This window comes from Euprymna scolopes, chromosome 24, assembly GCF_053919585.1.
Source record: "Euprymna scolopes isolate OS-2025 chromosome 24, ASM5391958v1, whole genome shotgun sequence".
In the NCBI taxonomy this organism is placed as follows: domain Eukaryota; kingdom Metazoa; phylum Mollusca; class Cephalopoda; order Sepiida; family Sepiolidae; genus Euprymna; species Euprymna scolopes.
Window position 1 is genome coordinate 107,192,250 of NC_136505.1, and position 20,758 is coordinate 107,213,007.

The window sequence follows — 20,758 nt, forward strand, 5'->3', positions numbered from 1 at the left end:
CATTAACTCATTAAAATGGGCACCTGCCAAATCCAAGTAATTAAATAAATTCAAACGTATTTCCGTTAGCATCTCGCGGTGGGGCAATGGTTAACGTCGCACGTTTTTTTTTTTCACACTTTAATTTACAACTTTGCCTCAACGGTTCAGGTTCGATCCTCATACTTATCTACCAAACATTTTTTTTTTTTTTTTACCCCTCCATCCCCGGAGTTTCCACACCCACCTCCAAGCACCCGGGCAACGCCGGGTACCCCTCGCTAGTATATATATACATACATACAAGAAGAAGCGAGCGAACACACACACTTTCGCTTTTATATATATATATATATATATATATATATATATATATATATATATTATATATATATATATGCTCCCCCCCCCCTCGGTTTAGCTAATATATGACGGGAGTAAATTTTCTGCAGACTTTATTTTCTAAAAGAAATAAACCGGTAATGATTTATGTTGAGTTTGTTCTTGTGAATAAATGAAACTTTATTTGCCCCCCCCCCCTGGCAAGCAGAAGGACCCAAATATGTTTAATGTTATTTTTATCTGTCTGTTTTATGCGCGTAAAATTGAAAGAATTAATGGCAAAAAGTGTGTGTGGGGGGGGGGGGGAAATGTAAGAAAGGGTGTTAAGAAATCATTTGTAGGTGTTTATGGCCCAAGGAAATAATTGGACCCAAATTCGCGTGAATTCCCGTCAAGCATTGATCGTTTGAGACCGGCAATCATCTGTGTCAGCCGCAGACTACTGGAACAAAACAACCAAACAAACAAAACGAACTGGAAAGAATACAAATGGGGATTGGGGGGGGGGGAAGGAAAACCCCCAAGAAACTTATCGTGTAAAATGCAAAAATGTTTATGGCATTGTATTAATGTTTTTTATTTATTTATTGTTGGTTTGTTTCTGCAATAAAATCCAATAAACGAAACAAATAAAAAACTATACCAAATACTGTTAAAAACCCACCGAATATATGTCAGCGTATGTCACGGTAACATATATTGAGCTAGTTTTTAGCAGTATTTTTGTACATTTTTTTATTTTCAGCTCATTTTCCTAAACTTACCTGTTCAGCAGAGAGTTCGGCGCCATTTTTAATTTTCTAATACATCGGTAAACACTGTATTTTTTTTCAAGCTGAATAAACATGTTGCATAAAATAAAAACACTAAAACATATCCAGTTAGGTAGAAAAGTAACTTATCTTGCCCTTGATAACATTTATTTGTTATATATTTGTTTTTTGACAACTTTTTCGAATCTATGGGTACAGGTAAAGTCGTGTCAAGCTGGCCTAATGGATATCATACTTAAGCATATTTTACAACCAACTAATGCTGGGCAGCCTGCTAAAAAAAAAAAAAATTATTATATATATGTATATTTCTGTAGAAATATATTTTCTTATAATACATATCAATCCTTATTTAAGAAGCTCAATGTAATTACAGAGCAATATAGAGAATAAATGACAAAAAGTTATATTCCAAAATTCGTGATGTTGACCATCTTATAATTTATTCCTTTAATTCAGTTGACTTATACAATTCTTGATATCTGTTTCGTAGCGCAAAATCAATCATTTATTATATCAATCAGTTAATCTATTATGCCCTAAACTAGAAAATAGCAACAATCCGTCAAAAAGAATTGGAGTGTGATTTGACATGATTAAAATCTGCAAATTGGAAGAGAAGCTGCAAATACCTTTATATTTTTCCATTACGCCATATTTTCGGATTTTAATCATGTCAGATCACGCTTCATTTCCTTTTGACGGATTGATTGTTGTTATTTCTTCTGATGAGTTAAGGGCAAAATAGATTCACTGATTGATATAATAATTAAGTGATTGATACTGTCAAGAATTGTAAATGTCAACTGAATTAAAGAAATAAATTATAAGATGGTCAACATCACGAATTTTGGAATATATTTTTTTGTCATTTATTCTCTTTCTCTCTCTCTATATATATATATATACACACATAAATAAGTCACAAAAGTCTATATTCAAAATTTCATGATGTTCACCATCTTACAATTTATTCCTTTAATTCAGTTGACTTATACAATTCTTGACAGTATCTGTTATGTAGCGTAAAATCATTCATTTAATTATTATATCAATCAATGAATCTATTTTGCCCTTAACTCATCAGAAGAAGTAGCAGCAATCAATCCACCAAACGAAAATAAAATATATTTGGGCATGATTAAAAAATCCGAAAATTGGAAAAGTTGAAATTGCATTATTTTTAGCTTAAATTACACCATGTATAATTAAATTTGTATAATTGATAAAAAAAATCATATTTCTACAGAAGTATGCTCCTCATTTTGAACTGAGCATATTGACAAGTGATACACGAATTACCATTAGCATATAAAGCGATGCTCTTTGTGTAAACAAATCGAGCAGAGGTAGTTCGGACGATGTCAAAACATTGTTAATTCACGACTCGCACAGCAGCTGCCGATTAGCGTAATGGTTAGGAGCCTTGACTGTCATATAGGCGGTCGGGTTTCAATCCTGGCTTGAGGTAGTTGCCTGTCTAGCTGCACTGATGAGCTGTGAAACAGTATTGTATGTGGATGACTATATATATAAACCTGGTATGACATTCACATTATATGCAATCGTTTATATGATTAATTAGCATTTTAAAAACTTATTTAGGATTTTATTGCCAAGGGAGATCATTTGCTTGAAAACTTCCTTCAAACGTCAGACGTGGAGAACAGATAGTACACTTGGAAATATTTATTTGTAGAAAAATATGTAAGAAAAATGTAATATTAACAAATTAAGCACTAGGCTATTCAACAGTGTGGAAAACTTGGTCGCAATAACTGAAAATCACCATAATACCACATTTATTCTAAATGCCATCCTACTTAAAATTTCTCAAATAGTTAAAAAAATTTTACTGTTCATGAGAAAAACATACGAGGGGCGTGCGATAAGTAATGCCCCTGACCTACTTCCAGTTGTCTGATTTAGCTGAAATTTTGCATGTGCAATGATTTATATCTCTACGGGTTATGTGGCAAATTACAGCTCTGAACTAATTGTGGTTTCTGTTTTACACATGTATGAACTGAGTCAGGTGTGAAATGGAGCCTGTTGAATGTCGAGCAGTGATCCAGTTTTTGTATTTGAAAGGACGCACACCACAGGAGACTTGATGAAATGAAAGAAACTTATGGTGATAATGCCCCATCATATGACTTTGTAAAACGCTGGCATCGTGAATTCGAACATGGCCGGAAGTCTGTCGCCCCCCCCCTTTCTGCCATTGATGAGGCATCTGTCCGTCAAATTGAGGCTACCATTTTGGAAGATCGGCGCATTATTATTCGCCAAATAGTCCAAGATATCAAGATTAGTACAGGATCTGTGGAAACTATCATTCATGACCATTTGCATATGCATAAGGTGTCTGCCAGATGGATTCCCAGGTTGCTCATGCCATTCCAGAAGCGAGAACGCATAGATTGCTCAAGGATGAATTCGTAGATGTGCCAAGAAGATGAGTCAAAGTTTTTCAAAAGACTGATTATACAGGATGAAACCTGGGTCCATCTAAACATTTAAACATGGCCGGAAGTCTGTGGAAACAACTCCCAGACCTGGTCGACACCCTTCTGCCATTGATGAGTTGAGGCTGCCATTTTGGAAGACCGACGCATTACTATTCGTCAATAGCCCAAGATGTCAAGATTAGCACAGGGTCTGTGAAAACTATCATTCATAACCATTTGCATATGCATAAGGTGTCTGCCAGATTGATTTTCAGGTTGTTCACACTATTCCAAAAGCGAGAACGCGTCGAGTGCTCGAGGATGAATTTGGAGATGTGCCAAGAAGATGATTACACAGTATGAAACCTGGGTCCATCACTATGATCCAGAGATCAAAGCCCAGTGGAAGCACTTGGACTCACCACCTCCAAAGAAGGCAAGGTGCATCCCTCCGCTGGCAAGGTCATGCTCACAGTCTTCTGGGACCAGGACGGAGTAGTGATGACAAATTTCCTGGCAAAGGCTTCCACAATTACAGGAGCATATTATGCTTCACTTTTGATGAAATTAAGGGAAGCTATCAAAATCAAGAAGCGGGGCAAGATCAGCAAAGGTACCCTCCTCATGCAGGACAACGGTCCACAACTCGCATGTCGCCAGATCAGAAGCATGGGCGTGTGGTTATGAAATCGTCTCCCCATCCTTCCCACTCTCTTGACCTTGCACCCTCTGACTTTCACCTCTCCCCAGCCATGATGTTGTGTTTTAAAGGAGATCGTTTCCCAGATGATGCAGCCTTGATTTCTGAAGTCACATCGTGGTTGGAGGACCAACCTGGGTTGTTCTACAAAAATGATCTCCAGAGCTGCATCAAACGATGGGAGGAATGCATAACTCTGGGTGGTTCCTATGTAGAGAAAGACTAATAACTGTGCCAAGTTTCGTTGCTCTACTTCTCTGGGAAGTGGGTCAGGGGCATTACTTATTGCACGCCCCTCGTATGTCTATATACAATTTGTGGATCGAGTCAGCTTCCTCCGAACCAATAGCTATTACGTTAAACATGCATATTCGTAATGCTGTTGTTCAACCTTCACCTGGCAAATTCTATTTTTTAAATTTTTACATCAATTTTCCCCGGCTAAAACCAAATATAAAGTCTCGCATGGGTTTGAATACCCTATATATTAAGTTTCATATCTGTAAACCAAACACTGAAGGGAGTTTGATCGGCAAAATTTTTTAAACATGTATATATACGCATACATAAATATATATAGAAAGAGGTTTGTGTTTGCTATAAACTTTGATACGCAAATATTACGCAAGTATAAATCATGTAGAATATCTGCATGAATATAATTACACGTAATAGTTAACTAAAAATGATCATCCCATAAGACCAAAAAAAAAAAAAAAAAAACTAATAGGAAATTAATTAAAATGAATGTTTAAAAGAATATGAAAATTAGCTAGATCTTTTGCAGATAAATGCAATTCCACGACTCATATATAACAAAGTTGTATTTTCTTTTTAAATAAATAGAAAAAAAATGGTTTTTAATATGAATATCGATACACAAAACATCCCAAATTTATAGGAGTGTTGATTTCTTCTTTAAATAGACACAAGAGGCTAGTACGTTTAAAGAAGATATAGAGTCATTTGAGGAGAATGCTGATAATAAAAAGCGAGAAGGTAGAATCATTGGAGACAAACGAAGCCTGAAAGAGACCCACCACCAGAATTCAATCCTGTGAACTTCAAACACGCTAGCCAAAATGAAAGCCCTGTATGTAATAACTAGGGCTGGGACAACAGCATATTCTTTTTATTGTTTTGACTCTCGAGTGTGTATCCGTTGAAATCTTATACGCTTTTATATATAGTGATGTGGTTCTCGGTGGATTAATTGTGTCTAACTGTGTCGGATATATACTCGAGAGTCAAAACAATTAAAAGAATACGCTGTTGTCATAGCCCTAGTAATAACATTTGGTCATGGATGTGTTATAAACGGAATTTTCTTTTTCTTTCTTTAGAGTCCAAAAATATTAAACGGACAATTTAAAAATTTTTATTATTTGAATTTTAAGGTTGTTTAAAAAACGAGATTTGAACGAGATCTTGTGATGTATGTATATGTTTTGAATTCCGGTTATAAAACAGGAGTTTCGGCTGAAGAGAGCTTGATATGGGTGTCAAAAACGGTCTCAGGTTTGAAACCGACGCTACCGATGACGTGTCTCATGTAAACTTTCTGGAAAAAAAAAATTATATATATATATATATATATATATATATATATATATAAAGCTGTGTGTGTGTGTGTCTGGTCACGAATAGGCTCCTATATGGTTGACTATTTAAAAAAAAAACTGATTACATATAATGATAGAAGATGTATCGAGACACAGGGATGGGTATGTTTGATATGGCAGAACGGTGGTTCATTAAAATTGTGGGGTCTGCGTTCGCGCCTGGTCCACAAAGTATGGAAATAAAAAGTTAAAAAAAAAAACGTTTACAAGTGTTTTTGATATCGATGTACATAAGAATAATTTGATAAGTATGTTTTAACTTAAATTGGGATGGTATAATAAAATTGTGGGGTCTGCATTCGTGCCTAGCCTCCATAGAATTAAAATTGGCACAAACTTTAATAAAGACTTTTCATATCTATCTGCGTAAGTATACTTTGATAATTATGTTTCAGTTTGAAGAAATATGGTATAATAAAATTATGGGGTGTTCGTTCGCACCTGACCTCCCTAGAATGGAAATATGTCACAAAGTTTAACAAGGTTTTTTAATATAGATCCACAGAATATTGTGATAAGTGTTTCAGTATGAACAGGTATGGTATAATAAATAATGGGGTTTATCTATTTTATTTTTACTTTCATCATATTTTGCTTTGGTTTTGATACCCCCAAATTCGAAGCTATCTCTTTACAACCCTTCCTTTTCATAACCTATCATCTATATATATAAAAGCGAAAATGTATGTATGTATGTGTGTTCGCTTTTTCTGTATGTCTTCAAAAGGCTTTTTTTCTGGCGGATTCTCGAGGCCGTCGCTCATTTTTAAACCTTTTTATACCACGTCTAAATGATAATATCTATGACTTAACAACGGTGGTCGCCTCTCTATTTACTTTGCCCGATTTCGAAACGTTAACTATTCGACATTTTCGGATCTGCACGTGTTGCATTCGTTTTTCGGTATTTAAAAAATAAAAAAAAGCGAAACTCGATTAAAAATACTGGCCCACGGCCAGTGGTCTCTATAAAGCTATGTAACGTTTGGTCAATGTCAGCTTCGTCATATCAGACGGTTGCTTTCATTTCGAGACAAGACACTCCCCCTAATAAACAGGGAGCTATTTTTTTCCAAAGTTAGTTCAAAACAAACAAACCGGTTTATTGAACTCATTAAAAACTGTCCCGCAGAAAATGTTAACTGCTGAATAGCTATCGCGTACCATCGCCGCATGTGCATTAAGCTTTTTCGTATAAAAAAAAACAGATTCGCGTTAAATAAAACACTGTCCCGCACTCAAAGTTCACGTCAATAACTCGTCAAAAACGGGCACCTGTTTTTTTTTTCACACTGTACTATTTTCCAACTGCGCGTCAAGGCTTCGTTTTTTTTTTTTTTTTTTTTTTTTTTTGTTAAACCAACGATTTTTCTTTTTATTTACCCAAAATCACACACTTCCAAACACCCGGGCAACGCCGGGTACCCCTCGCTAGTACTTTCATAAATCAGAGTCCATTTTCTGAACCCAGTCAACGACGGGTACTTTTGCTAGTATATATATATATATATATATTAGTACTGATCTCACTATTCTATATCAGATCTAATAAGAATCAATAGAGAATTGTCTCTATAATAAATACATAATCTGCATGAATTAAAATATCATATTTAAGCGTATCTTACAACCGGGCAAGGCTGGGCGGCCTGCATATATCTATAAAAGTGAAATTGTGTGCGTGTGTATTTCCCTACCAAACTACTTTGTCGATTTTCAGTTTACAGACTAGAGATTTGACATAAGGTGTATTGAGATTTGGGAAAATCTTTAATCGGTTTTTGGCCAAAAATTTAGCTGTCAAGAGGTCAGTTCAACGATTTGAGTTTTAAAAACTCTACCAAACTCCTCCGCCTATTTTGGGTCTAAGCACTTGAAATTGTAGATGAAGGTTATCTAGACACGAGTCAAACATTTTAATATATATATATATATGCGCATAAAGTTATGAACTGCTAGTATTATAATAAAATCGTATTCCAGGCTGTGTGTTTGTCTGTCTGTTCAGTATACATGATATAAATGTTTGAATATATGGTCACGTGGCAGTTTTAGTCATTTAGAACTGCTTTAAAGCTTCACTGCTCACTCATTTTTCGATCAAATTTCAAACAATTATTACAGTTTATAGATCACCTTAGTTATATTGTGAAAAAAAAATTTCAATTTTCGTTCAAGTAAAACAAAAGCTCTGATGAATTTACTGGTGTTCAAAATCGTAAAATTATGTAAGCAGGTGAGCGAAGTTTTTTTATAACTGGTTTCCATAGCAACCACATCGCTTCAACGACTACTGTTTCTACCAATTCACCGCTCTCACGAAAAGAGAAGTAATAAGTGAAACAGAGAGAATAAAAGGGAGATAATTGGGGGGAATTTTATTGAAAGAAGACGAGTGCTGTACATTGTTATTACATATGTTTATGGGGGCAAAAAATAAAAAGATTGAAATTAAACAAAGAACAAGTGAATTTATTGGAAGCCTGGAAAAATCATGGAATACAATAGAAAAATGCGAGAAAAGTAATATGGTTAAGCTTAAATGTGGAAAAGTAAAGGACTAATTGTTAAAACTGGAAAAGAAAAAGACAAGATATTCTAGTAAAATATAAAATATAATTTATAACTTAAAATATTGCAGCATTAAGAATTTTTCATAAAAACACGTGTTAAATATGCTGATATTTTACTAAACATCAAAATACATTTGTGGAGGATGATCTATCGATTTTAGCGTTACTTGTATTTTAAAATCAATATTTATTATTCTATTATTATTACCAGCAATGGAATATTTACTTTAAATAAAATCAAATAAAATAAAAAAAAATCGTTTTGGAATCGGAAAATAGGCATCAATTTTTCCGATCCTGATACCGATTCTGGTACCCCCAAATCTTCTGATTTATCTGATTCTCGATTAATCGTCCCAACACTAATATATATATATATATATATATATATATATATATATGAGAGAGAGAGAGAGATAATGGGGACGAGAGGGAAAGTGGTCGATTTGATTACCGATCTTATCGAATCTGTTTGCTAAAATGTCTCTAAATAATGTTTTTTTTTCCAAATCAAGACACAATAACGATAATTTATCAATACATCAATTACCAAATCTTTTTATCTTAGTCTTTTACGACAGTTTTGTCTTTTACGAAATCATGACGATAAGTTTATCTTCACGATTCATTTACAACTTGCCAAACATCGTTTTTAATTGTTGACCACATGATTGTGCCGCCGAAGACTATAAAATCAAATTGACGTTTAATATTAATTTTGATATTCAAATAAAATGAAATGTCTGCTTATCGGGTTCGGAACCGCCGAGTGATTCCCCTGGTTCGAAAGGGACTTGAGAGCATTAAGAATTCATAGCTGTCAGACTTCTCTCGTGGGGATCACAGAAAATCCATAGCAATCAATATTCCTGAATTATTTCTTCTTGTTTTGTATCTTTCATAATTGCCAACTGCAAAGAAATCTGTTTTGGAAAGTTTTGGTTTTTTGTTCCGATGATGGGTAGGTTTCGAATATTCGGTTTGTAGCCATATTATTTTAATTAATTATTATTTTATGATTGCAATTAAGAAGAGAAAACATAAGGCAAATAAAAAAGACAAAAGAAACAAAAAATAAGATAAAGATAAAAAAGTAACAAAAGATAAAAAAGTAACAAAAGATAAAAAAGTAACAAAATATAAAAAAGTAATAAAAGATAAAATTTAAAAAAATAAGATTAAACAAGATACAAAAAAACAAAAGATACAAAAAAAAACAAAAGATACAAAAAAAAACAAAAGATACAAAAAAAACAAAAGATACAAAAAACAAAAGATACAAAAAACAAAAGATACAAAAAAGCAAGATACAAAAAAGCAAGATACAAAAAAACAAGATACAAAAAAAACAAAAGATACAAAAAAAACAAAAGATACAAAAAAAACAAAAGATACAAAAAAAACAAGATACAAAAAAAAACAAGATACAAAAAAAAACAAGATACAAAAAAAAACAAGATACAAAAAAAACAAGATACAAAAAAAAACAAAAGATACAAAAAACAAGATACAAAAAAACAAAAGATACAAAAAAAACAAAAGATACAAAAAAACAAAAGATACAAAAAAAAAACAAAAGATAAAAAAAACAAAAGATACAAAAAAAGATACAAAAAACAAAAGTTACAAAAAAACAAAGGTTAAAAAAAACAAAAGTTAAAAAAAAACAAAAGATACAAAAAAAACAAAAGATAAAAAAAAAAACAAAAGATACAAAAAAAAAAAAAAGATACAAAAAAAACAAAAGATACAAAAAAACAAAAGATAAAAAAAAAACAAAAAAAAAAAAAGAAAGAAAAAGGAAAAATGAAAAAAGAAAACAATGTGAACCGAGAGAGCTGAGTGATCGGGGGATCCCAATGTAGACACAACGGAGGACGAGCACATTTCAGGGAAAGCCGTAAAAAAAAAGGTCAAGGAGACTTGCATATAAGTCGAAGTTTGGCATACGGGTTCGTGAACGATTTGCGTTAGGTCATATGCAATCGTCATCTGTCTTGTTTGAGTGAACTAGCCATTCAACATTGCGAACATTGAAGTCTCCGCAGACGTGAATGTAAACCGAAGGATGGGTAGACAGAATGTGGTCAATCTTTTTCAGAGATTTTCAATGATAGTAACTCTGCTGTAATAGGGTCGATAGAGAACAGATATGAATGCTGATGTAGGGCAAATTAGGATCTTCTCTGGGGATATCCTTATCACATGGAAAGCCATCCCTAATTTGGGGACATATTTCATGCCCATGACGATTTTAGGAGGTCAGATTTTGATGTCAAATTTGAATATCCAGTAATCGTGAAATCGTCTAGAGAAACAGTCGATCCAATGCCAGTTTCGCACAGAAACACTAGGTCTGGTTTGGTCTCCTGTAATTGGATTTCAACCTCAGGAAGGTTGGAATGTACACTCCTGATGTTAGAGAAAGAAACATGGTAGTGGGGGGGGGGAAATCAACGTTGGGTGTTAGAGTTCTGCGTTTAATCTTGTTTAGAGTAAAAAAAATTCATGTACAGAGAAATTAAGTACACGTTTGTTTCGGTTAGTATGTGTTTGTATGTGTGTAAAGAATTAGCATGAGGATATGTGTATGTTAGCATATCTGATTAATTAGTCAGACAATGTATGTGTTTTCATTTCATGTAAGTTTACACATCTAATTTTAAACTTAATCTGATGCATAAAGAATGAAAACCGGAATTAAATTGCCTCTCCTATAACTAGAGTAAAATAACGCCGAGTGGTTTGAGTTTAGAGGGATCGCAATCAGTAATTTTTTTTATTACATAGGAGAGTCGATGCAGAGGATGATACAAAAATAATTATTATCACAATAAATGAACAATAAAAGATAAAAGCAGTGTTATCTTAGATTCGTCGGTCTTTTGTTCTTACAGATAAGCAAAGAGTTAAATAAAGAATTAAAAACCATATTAAAAACCATATAAAAATATATCAGTGTTGACTTAGAATATTCAGAAGTTATCTCTCTTGGACTAAATCCAAGTCATCTCCCGTGAAGTATTACTTGCCAACGAAAGAATGAACTCTACTACTGAAAACAATAAATTCCATACTACATGGACGGTTTAGAAACAAGATTCAGCCTCTTTTTTTGCATGGGACTTAAAGCTGTATTCAGGCTAGTTCGATATTTTCTCCTGGTCATTTCGGGAATAGGTAGTTAAGACAGAACTCTCAAACAGCTCACCTTTCAAACATCGGACTTTTACACTTGTAACACAATTTTGGACAGAATAGTTTGTAGAAAGTGCTGTTTACTTTACGTAACTCATTCCTTCTCTTCACCGTATTTGTGGTCCATGTATTTTTCAACATACCTTCTGCGTCTTGGATGCAGGTCCATCTGGAACATCTCGTCTTGGAGGGGAGACTTGGTACCTGTTTTGGATGAAGATTCAATCACTCGAAGACAAGGAATTGGTTTTATAGTTTATTTCACTTTCCAGATGTCTCGCAGAAGATGGAAAGTGAATCTCTGGCCTGTGTTGTTCTGTTCTACACAGTCAGCGTCCCCCCCCCAGTGAAGGGGAGGAGACAACAGTAAAGCCGTCCGTCCTCTTCTTAGTCTAAACCAAATCTCCATGATTCAGCTAACCTGATCCCGTGACTCACACGCAATCTGATCAGCTGATCCTGACTTCCGGTCAACGTTTAATTGGTTGAGTATTGTTGGATGCTTGTCTTGTTGCCTATGTAACGTCCTCCTTTCAAATTCATTAATAGATCTAAAAGAACGGCAAGGCTATTACAATTTAGCACCAACGATGTCACCACGGTATTGTAGCGAATTGCAGCTAGAAAGAAGTGCTTTGCTTAGGAGGCAGCATATTGGTACAACGTCACATCATCATTGACTGGACCTGCCAACAGGATCTATAGATATGAGGTTAGGGCAAGGAATATCAACCCAGTGCACACGTCACTGGCATCCGCACGAAACCAATACCATCTGGGCAACCCAGTATGGGTTAAGCTGCCTCGTTATTGATGCACGTCCAAGTTCTAAGAAGGAACGGTAATAAGGTGCAATAAAAAGAATAGGAGGCATTACTTTTGGGGCGTTCTTTTGTATATACACATACATACAAATAAGTGATGCGGTTACAAAAAAAACAAAAAACAAAAAAAAACAACGCTCTTAGAATTTGGCAGCAACGCATTTGCAGGAGATACTAGAACAAAGTTGTAAGCGATGTCCATTTACCTTAGCAGCTCCATTTCAGACTTTTATTTGGGCTTTACTCCTGAGGCTTATTTTATCTCCCTCTAGGGATGTGACGGTGGTTCTGTGCTTAACGACACAAACTGACGATCTAGGTGTTGCAAGTTCAAATCCTGTTCATTCCACAAAAATCACTTTCACTTAAGATGCTGGCAACCTGCAAGTATCCGATATCTTTCTAGAAAGAATTTCTGACTAGAGAAATATCGGGGAAACCAATGCCAATAATCTAATTTTCGAATTCATACGATATAATTATGATTTTCTCTAAATAGAGTGCCTTCAAAGACTGAGGAGTCCTACCTATCCGATGATTTTCATACACCTTTAGGTATATGTCCCATATTAAGACATGTAACGTAACGGGTTCACTGTTAAGACATGTAACGTAACGGGTTCACTGTTAAGACATGTAACGTAACGGGTTCACTGTTAAGACATGTAACGTAACGGGTTCACTGTTAAGACATGTAACGTAACGGGTTCAATGTTAAGACATGTAACGTAACGGGTTCAATGTTAAGACATGTAACGTAACGGGTTCAATGTTAAGACATGTAACATAACGGGTTCAATGTTAAGACATGTAACGTAACGGGTTCAATGTTAAGACATGTAACGTAACGGGTTCAATGTTAAGACATGTAACGTAACGGGTTCAATGTTAAGACATGTAACGTAACGGGTTCAATGTTAAGACATGTAACGTAACGAGTTCAATGTTAAGACATGTAACGTAACGGGTTCAATGTTAAGACATGTAACCTAACGGGTTCAATGTTAAGACATGTAACGTAACGGGTTCAATGTTAAGACATGTAACGTAACGGGTTCAATGTTAAGACATGTAACGTAACGGGTTCAATGTTAAGACATGTAACGTAACGGGTTCAATGTTAAGACATGTAACGTAACGGGTTCAATGTTAAGACATGTAACGTAACGGGTTCAATGTTAAGACATGTAACGTAACGGGTTCAATGTTAAGACATGTAACGTAACGGGTTCAATGTTAAGACATGTAACGTAACGGGTTCACTGTTAAGACATGTAACGTAACGGGTTCACTGTTAAGACATGTAACGTAACGGGTTCACTGTTAAGACATGTAACGTAACGGGTTCAATGTTAAGACATGTAACGTAACGGGTTCAATGTTAAGACATGTAACGTAACGGGTTCAATGTTAAGACATGTAACGTAACGGGTTCAATGTTAAGACATGTAACGTAACGGGTTCAATGTTAAAACATGTAACGTAACGGGTTCAATGTTAAGACATGTAACGTAACGGGTTCAATGTTAAGACATGTAACGTAATGGGTTCAATGTTAAGACATGTAACGTAACGGGTTCAATGTTAAAACATTGAACATATCATGTTTCATGTTATAACATGGAACATGATGTGTTTCAATGTTGCGTTCATCTTTGACAAATCTGTTTTGCATGTTCGGTATTCATTCTCATGGATTCAACCAAAGCACACACACACACACACACACAAAAACAAACAAAAAAAAACAAGCATGCAGGTTTTCCCTCCACAAGTGAAACATTTACTTTCACCATGATTAATGTTTGCGCAAAAAAAAAAAATCCATAGCTTGGTTATTGAGAAAAGTACAAACGGACGAACAATTTTGATGCACGTTTACACCTATAATGCCCTCTAGGAGAGCAACCAGAATAAGCTCAAAGATTTTTTTTTTTTCTGGCAAAAATTTATTTTCACGTGATTAATATTTCTACAAAATTAAAAAAAAAATTCAAGGCGTGGTTATTGAGAAAAGTGCGAGCAAACAAACGAGAGTGAATTACCAGGTCCAATCCCTCGTTTGTCAGGGTGTAATAAAAATTATCACTCTCGCAAACGACCTCGTGTTTTCTTAGGCTGTAAAATGACGACAGAAAATACAGGAAAGTAAAGACAAGCGTAATTTTGTAGGTCGCTCCTTGGTGAACGTATGCCATTAATTTGCATATGTACTGAATTGGTAACTGTTAAATGGGACGAATTCTAAAACATGAGCGTTGAGTCGAGTTTTTTATTGGACGAGAATGAACGGTGGAAGATAATATCGAATACACGAGGATTTATTGCAAGTTAAGGAAAGAAAGGAAAAAGGACTTTCGTGCGTTGAATCGACAAGAGAATGTTTTGACACTGCCATTTTTTTTGTTGTTGTTTTGTTCATTTCCTTTTTTTTTCAAGCTATTTCTGCATAGATATTATTTTCAAGTGACTTCGATAAGCGGGGGCTTGAAGAAAAAAAATCGACAGATTCAACATTCGGTTAATACTGGAATTTGATGGATTTACTGTTGATGGGTTGAGAAGGCAGAGGTTATTTATAAATTATGCAAAATAAAGGAACCAGCAACAGTCATTCCGTTCAGGTTAATCGGAGGGGCCTATGCAGTGTACCAGCAACTTGGGGGATGAACCTGACTGGGAAAAAATTACACAGAACTTATATACAGCATTTGGAATGGATCCTTTTGTTGCATGACAACAGGTCACTACTCGGCGACTTCATCCCAGTGAAACGGTGAACGTTTACTTAGCTAATTTTCGGAAATTATCAGAATCGTTTGGCGGTGTCATCGACAAAATGTTAAGCTGTGCCTTTTTAGTGAGCTTACCTGAGGATATCAGTAGACTTTTGCAAGCGTTGTCAAGTACTGACAGATTAACAACGGACGAGCTATTGGCCCGAACGTGAAACATCCTTAAGGAACCAGAACCAATTACAGCAACAGCCGACACTAGTTGTGCAGCATCTAAACCTTATGGAGACAATGTGGATTCTTGCCGAGCTAACACTAAGCATGGGGCGCTTGTCTGCTATAAATGTGGGGTCCTAACCATTTTGCTAAGGAGTGCGGAAGTCGAAGTAGTACGATGAATGTTTACCCAGGAGTACACAGGACACTATGATGTTATCGCTGCAATGAGTTGGGTCACATATCTCGCAACTGTTTGGGAAACGAAGTTGGGGACAAGGTAGTGTCGTCACCCTTGGCTCTTGTTAAACAATGAACGCAGAACTGCCTGCTGTCTGCGTCAAAATTGATGATATGCAGTGTTCAGCACTAACTATGGACTATAGAGTTTTTTTATTGGACGAAAATGAACGGTGGAAGATAATATCGAATACACGAGGATTTATTGCAAGTTGAGGAAAGAAAAGAAAAAGGACTTTCGTGCGTTGAATCGACAAGAGGAAGTTTTGACACTGACATTTTTTGTTGTTATTGTCTTGTTCATTTCCAGTTTCAAGCTATCTCTGCGTGTGTGTATATGTGTGTGTGTATATATATATATATTATTTTCAAGTGACTTCGATAAGCGGTGACTTGAAGAAAAACAATCGACAGATTCAACATTCGGTTGATACCAGAATTTGATGGATCTACTGCTGAGCCGTCTGTCATCGAATGAGTTGAGAAGGCTGAGCGTATTTGTAAATTATGCAAAATAAAGGAGTCAGCAATAGTCATTTCTATAGTTAGAGCTGAAATACAAATCAGTGATGGGGTTACAGAAAAAAAAAAATACAACGCTCTTGCAATTTGGCAGCAACGCAGTTGCAGGAGATGCTAGAACGAAGTTGTAAGCAACGTCGATTTGCCTTAGCAGTTCCCCTTCAGACTAACGGCAGAATGAGGGGGGAAAAAATGCAAGAAAAAAAATCAACGTGGCGATCATTTTGACACTGCCATTTTTTTGTTTTTGTTTTGTTTCATTTCATTTTTCACAGGGGACCAAAAGCAAATATGAAGAATATCCGAAAACAACTAAAAATGTTAACTTACTACGATATTAATATAAAACAGATGATAAAATCAAATACGTTCGAAACCAAATTACAATGCGAAGATTTTGTAAAATAAATTATTTGTTTAAGATTACTTATAATCTCGGCGTAATACACATTTTGAAGAATATTTTTCCGATATTTCAATCTTTTTTTTCTGCTAATACAGAAAAAAGATTTAGTAGTAAAAACCCCGTAGCTTCTTTTCGACGAATAAGGATTTTACGACTATTTTTTTGTTAATATGTTTGCCAAACCCTGAATGCGCGTATGCATGCAAAATGACGGCACTAGTAGAGAAGAATGAGAAAGAGCACGTTAGAGAAGGCAATCACTTTAAAGATGTAGATGACGTTCGAGAGTACGATCACAGCGGTAATGACAGAATGAGGAGAAAAACATTGTACAAAAAAAAAAAAAAAAAAAAAAAAATGCAAGAAAAAATTCAACATGGCGATCACCTGCTTTGAGAAAATATTCCTGGTCGATACACAGACGTGAAAATAGAAGCTATTTCTATTCTACAACAGGATTTACTTGCGCTTATAAGTAATACATAAAAATACGCAAACACATCTAACTCTGGTATGATGATATATATGAATAGACGAACTGTGCACGATGGGTAAGGCCACAAGTCACAGAAATTGTCGAGACAAAACGGAAGTTAACAAAATAATCATGTCCTTTCAATGATAAAACTGGGTGGGGGGGGGAACAAAAGGGTTTGGCAAATATATGCCTACCTCGACGGACAGCCCGAAAAAGGAAAACAAATAAATTAGTGATCACGTGATCAAATCAACCAATGATTAACCTTCTCATCGTCAGTTACCTTGGATTCTGCACGTTAGGAAAAATATAAAAACTTTTTTCTTCCGTTTCTGAATTTTTTGGAGATGACGATTATTCTTTGGGTTCTTCGGACTACTGTTCTCATCTTGAGCGTCATTTTCAAAACGTTATACGCAAAAGGACCTATGATGTAGTGGATAAAATACGTGGTGAAATTCAGTTTTTAAGTTACTCTTTTTGAGGTTGACGGTTCAATCCTCAATGAAGATGACACTAAAAATACAATTGAGAATTATTGTGGACTTCTACCCAGTTATGGCTGACGGAACGAGAGCATGCTACCCCCATGGATTAAATAAAGCCTTCCGTTCGAAATTCTGTGCAGATTCTAGAGTTCGACAGAAAGATTCTCCGAGTTGGACGATACACCTGAAGAAAGTCGGAGGTTATACCGACCGAAACGTTAAAAATGACTCTTACGGTGAGAACAGTAGTCCGAAGAATTCAAATAATATGAAATTCTTTTTCTTTGACTATTACAAATTTATAATGGTAGGTTGGGAAAAACAAAAACAATCACAAACCGCTTAGCAAAATCAGTTCGATTGACGAGCCGCGTGCGTGTGAATAAATTGTTCTCTTTCGGTCCTGCCTTTTCGAAGAAGTAAGATGGAATGTTCAGACATCCTAAACTGCTACTACACACGTTCAACAGACATAGCCAAAGAACAATGGCCGCGCCTAAAGACATTTTCTCCGCACGAAACTTATCTACACGGAATTATCAAAGATCATAAAGAATTACTATTCAGACGAAAATATCAACCGTAAATGCCAGTATTTCAACAACACTATCTCTTTCTTGCTAGCATATCTCTTTTTATGTAGTTTTGTGTGTTTATATACAGGGTGTCCCAATTAAATGTATACACCCTTTAAATTATCTCAACTTGCTACATGAATACACTATGCCACGTTCCCAAGAGATGCTTAGGAATAAAGAATGGCACTTCCAGCAGGTTGGAGCACTTCACCACTATCATCATGACGCAAGAGCATATCTTGATAGTCACCTGCGAAACATATAATTAGGACGAAGAGAAAGTATCGAGTACTGCCCCCCCCCTCACCGGATTTGACTTCCACCCTGGATTTTTCTTTTTCTTTTTTTGAGTGGGGGAGGGCGGGGCCCACGTTAAACAGAGGGTTCACACCACAAAACGAGCGACAATAAATGTGTTGAAAGCAACCATTGACAGAAGATGTGTCAACATACCAATTGAACTGATTAGAAACGTTTTCAGTGAGCGTTGTCAGCTGTTCATGGACAACAATGGCCAACAATTTGAATACTTCCGATAATTAACTGGTTTCTATATTTGTTAACAGTATTTTTATGTATGGAACTTTTCTTTCTTATAATAAATGTTGCTTTTATGATCATTTAAATCGTGTATACTATTTATTGGGACACCCTCTATATGTACGTAGAAAATTCACTGGTAAACAATTATGTAGGAAGGCTACAGTGGTTAACCACACGAACTAACAGCCTGAGTGTACCAGGTTCGAACCCAGTTCGTTCCACACAAACATTTTTACTTAGGGATGTTGATAACCTTCACGCGGTCCTGCTCTTGTGTGCCTGATGTCTTTCTAAACAAAAATTCTAACCAGAAAGATATCAAAGAAACAAATACCAACAACAATCATCTGATTCATACAAAATGAACGAATAACACTCAACAACAACACTTGCAATTATTATTAGCATTATTATTATTACTATTGCATCTTTTAGCAAGTGCTGGAAGGTGATAACGTACGTACGAACGTTAAATTGACTTAGAGTATCATTATTATGTATATATTAACACCATAGTATCTTTAACGTACGTAGTACGTATGTGTGCCACAGTTTCCTGAATATAAATTATTCGATCGGGAGATCCTATTTATTAAAAAAAAGGATAGGCTCTTATTTTTTTAAAAAAGGAGGATAGAAGTGTTATCACTAGGGCTATGACAAGAGAATATTCTTTTCATTATTTTGGCTCTCGAGTATATATCAGTTAATGTCTTATGTTTTTAGATAGAGTGACGTGGTTCTCAATTGATTAACTGTGTCTTATTGTGTTGGATATAAACTCGAGAGTCAAAACAATAACAAGAATATGCTGTTGTCACAGACCTAGTGATAAGATAACGAACATTAAATTAGTATATAGAGACATTAATTTAATGCTTGTAGTATGTTAGCACCTTGGGACACCCTCTATATGTACGTAGAGAATTCACTGGTAAACAATTATGTAGGAAGGCTACGGTGGTTAAGTGGTTAACCACACGAACTAACAGCCTGAGTGTGCCAGGTTCGAACCCAGTTCGTTCCACACAAACATTTTTACTTAGGGATGTTGATAACCTTCACACGGTCCTGCTCTTGTGTGCCTGACGTCTTTCTAAACAAAAATTCTAACCAGAAAGATATCAGAGAAACAAATACCAACAACAATCATCTGATTCATACAAAATGAACGAATAACACTCAACAACAACAACACTTGCAATTATTATTATTATTACTATTGCATCTTTTAGCAAGTGCTGGAAGGTGATAACGTACGTACGAACGTTAAATTGACTTAGAGTATCATTATTATGTATATATTAACACCATAGTATCTTTAACGAACGTAGTACGTATGTGTGCCACAGTTTCCTATTCACAGTTTCCTATTTTTTTCTCCCCTTTTAATAAATAGGATCTCTCGATCATCGAAGACCCAATGTAGAAAAAAAAAAAAAAATAGATGTCGCTTTCGGGCCGTACGTGAAACTAAATTATACCTTCTTGGTCTTCTGGCTAGGATCCAAGGGAAGTATCTGTTCTGTCTAAATACGGTACAATGATATCATGGGGTTTCCGAGTTGGACACGATACACCTGAAAAAGGTCGGAGATTATACCGAACGAAACGCTGTTAAAATGACACTTAAGGTGAGGACAGTAGTCCGAAGAATCCAAATAATATGAAATTATTTTTCTTTGTCTATTACAAATTTATAATAGTTCGTTGGGAAAACAAAACCAATCACAAGCCGCTAAACTGTACTTGTACTGGGCTTGTCACTGAAGTGTGGCGTCTGCTTAGATGCTAAACTCAAATTAATTGCTCTCAGTCAATGGAGGAGGGAACCCTTCTATACTAAGGCAATTTTATTTTTGCAGAATCTCCTTTTAAGGGGAGCTGGTTATCTCCCACATTAAACCGACCTTGTGTCACATTTTGTTTTGTACGGAACAAATAAATAACCAGTTCGACTGACGAGCCGCGTGCGTGTAAATAAATTATCCTCTTTTGGTCCTGCCTTTTCGAAGAAGCAAGATGGACAGCTCAGACGTCCTAAACTGTTACTACATGCGTTCAACAGATTTAGCAAAAGCACAATGGTTA